The sequence below is a fragment of the Phoenix dactylifera genome, unplaced genomic scaffold (assembly GCF_009389715.1).
Source record: "Phoenix dactylifera cultivar Barhee BC4 unplaced genomic scaffold, palm_55x_up_171113_PBpolish2nd_filt_p 000574F, whole genome shotgun sequence".
Taxonomy (NCBI): Eukaryota; Viridiplantae; Streptophyta; class Magnoliopsida; order Arecales; family Arecaceae; genus Phoenix; species Phoenix dactylifera.
The window spans coordinates 296,338-299,383 of NW_024067976.1; positions in this window are offsets into that span (position 1 = coordinate 296,338).

Below are 3,046 nucleotides of genomic sequence, written 5' to 3' on the forward strand. Positions count from 1 at the left end.
GGGTTAGCTCCGAACCACTATAAAACTTTGTGTTTGTAGTGCATTGTCTCTCATCTTCTTCCCCGCACATTACTCACAGCACTAGGCTTAATTAAATAACTTGCTATAGTTTTTAATTAATCATCCACAAAGTTTTAATTAGCCAAATTATTTTAAAAACCCAATTCACCCCCCCCCCCCTCTTGGGTTGTCTATCTGGGCAACAGTTTCTTTTCAACCCTTTAGGTTGTGTTAAATATTGCATGAATGAAGATATCCTAATGTCTACGGCTAAATTTCCATGAGATAGCAGGGTTGGAAGGTACAGATTTTTTTTTTTTTTTAATGGAGGTGGTGGTGAGGGGTGTTTAGCGAAGGAGTAGTGAGGGTTAGCAGGAAGTAAAAAGAAACTAAAGAATGTATCTGGAAAGTGTAATTTGTAATTTTTTTTTCTTCTAGTTTACCATTTGCTCCATTTCTAAACTATAATTCTTACTATGAGTTTGGGATTTTTATAATGCATGTTTTGTACCATAAAAGACTATGTAGCTTTGAGTAGCCGCTACATCATCCATCTCATGACGATAGCTATCACGACTCTCCGGAGTTAGAGTTGCTTGCGTTGGATGTATGGCCGCTAGTTTTGGCACCCAAACACAACCACACTATTATTGAGAGTTGTGATAGCTGTCCTTCCTGGAGATGGATGTTATCATTGTAAAAAGAAAACAGGCAGGGAGAATTGTTGAGAGAACAGAGGAGCTTGAGAAACTCTCTTTATTCTCATCGAGTTCTTCTTATAGGATACACCTTATTTATAACATTACATTGACTGAATAATTGACTAACAGAGAAGGTAAACGAACTAACTAAATTAGTTAGAATAGTTAAGGCAGTTAGCGCAGAGTTCTTGAAGTTCTTGGAGTTCCTGGAAAGCAACGAGAAGCTCTGGAAGTTAATGTTTCTCATATTCCCCCTCAAGATGGAGTCGTATAGATTGTGTTCACCCATCTTGCGAATCAAAACATGAAACTGATTTGCCTCCAAGTGCCTTCGTTAACAATCAGCAAAGCTGCAGACTTTCCTGAAACATGAAAGGTTCGAATTATTCCCAGTTGAAGTTATCTCTCGCACAATGTGCAATCAATCTCGATGTGTTTCGTTCTCTCGTGAAACACTGATTAGCCGCAATGTGTAACGCTGCCTGATTATCACAAAACAATAGCGCTGGTTTGGTATGTTGTATATCAAAATCTTTGAGAAGATTGATTAACCACTGAATTTCACAATATGTGGAGGCCATGAACGGTATTCTGCCTATGCAGAAGATCGAAAAATGGTGTGCTGCTTTTTTGATTTCCATGAAATGAGAGATTTACCAAGGAATATACAGAACCCTGTGACCGATCGATGCGTATCTAAGCAGGATGCCCAATCTGCATCGCAAAAAGCCTTTAGATGAAGCTCAGAATCTGATGGAAAGAACAAACCTTATCCTGGTGTAGCCTTCAAGTATTTTAGGACTCGATATGCAGCTTCCAAGAGCGGTTGTCTGGGTGATTCGAGGAACTAGCTTAAAGCCTGCACAGAGTAATTTAAATCAGGCCTTGTTATAGTAAGATATAGTAGTCTTCCCACTAATCGTCGATAAACTTGGGATCTTCAATCAACTTTCCCTCAAATCTGCTTAGTTTTAAGTTTTGTATCATAGGACATTTCGCCGGTTTAGAACCAAGGTATCCAGCATCTTCCAAGATCTCTAAAGCATACTTCCGTTGGCACACAGAGATTCCTTTAGAGCTTCTTGCTATCTCAAGGCCAAGAAAGAATTTTAAAACTCCCAGATCCTTAAGCTTGAATTCTGCATCAAGAGATTTCTTGAGATTGTCTATGTATGGACTGTCATTCCCTACAATGATTATGTCATCGACATACACAAGAACTGCAGTGTAGGAGCACTCATTTTTCCATATGAATAAGGAATAATCTACCTATGACTGAATGAAACCTTGGGATATAATGAACGAAGATAGTTTGGCGAACCACTGTCTTGAAGCCTGCTTCAGCCCATACAAAGATTTGTGTAAATGACAAACCATCTTCTTATCTTTCTCCCCCTGAAATTCATATCCCGGAGGCAAGTTCATGTACACTTCATTTAAATCCTCATGTAGAAATGCATTGTTGACATCAAGTTGGTATAAATGCCAATTTTTGATTGCAGCAATTGCTAGTAGTGTTTTGACTGTGACCATTTTAGCAACCGGGGAGAAGGTGTCATGGTAGTCTAGGCCAGCCTGCTGAGTGTAGCTCTTTGCAACTAACCTCGCTTTCTTCCTTTCCTCAGTTCCATCTGCCTTAAATTTTGTCTTGTAAACCCATTTGCAATCTACTGCTTTCTTCCCTTTGGGCAATGGAGTTATGGTCCAAGTATGATTGTCACTGAGTGCCTTTAGCTCAGTTTCCATTGCTTTACACCATTCAGGGGATGCAGATGCTTCTATATGGTTCTTTGGATTAGTTGAAGAGGAAACAGATATACTGAAAGCACGGTGTGATGAGGAGAGTCTATTGTAGTCCAGAAAAGTAGAGATATCATAGGGCTTTCTCGATTCCGCATGGGACCCTTGCTGATTTTGGAGTGATTGAAAGGGAGGAGCTGAAGATGCTAAGCTGCAATGGTACTCTTTCAAATATGCAGGGGGTTGTTTGATCCTAAGAGATCACCTAAGGTTTTGAGTAGGTGCAAAAATAGACACTAGTGTTGTCTCTAAAACCAGTGTAGGATTGAGCCTAGAGGATCTCCTAAGAGGATGATTTGGAAGGGAAACAATTGGTAGCTTTGATGTGGAGTGGGGTGAAGACAGAGGAGTGGAATGAACTTGATTATCAGGCGTGCCATTGGGTGTGCCAGAGGGCGTGCCGGTTTCAGTATTTGGTGTAGAGATGTAATTATTGGGTCTAGTTGAATGTGACTGATCATAGGAAATTACAGATGGGGAAAATATCATGTCACAAGATTGAGATGTAGAATTCAATGTAGGGGAAACATCATGGGAAGTATTAT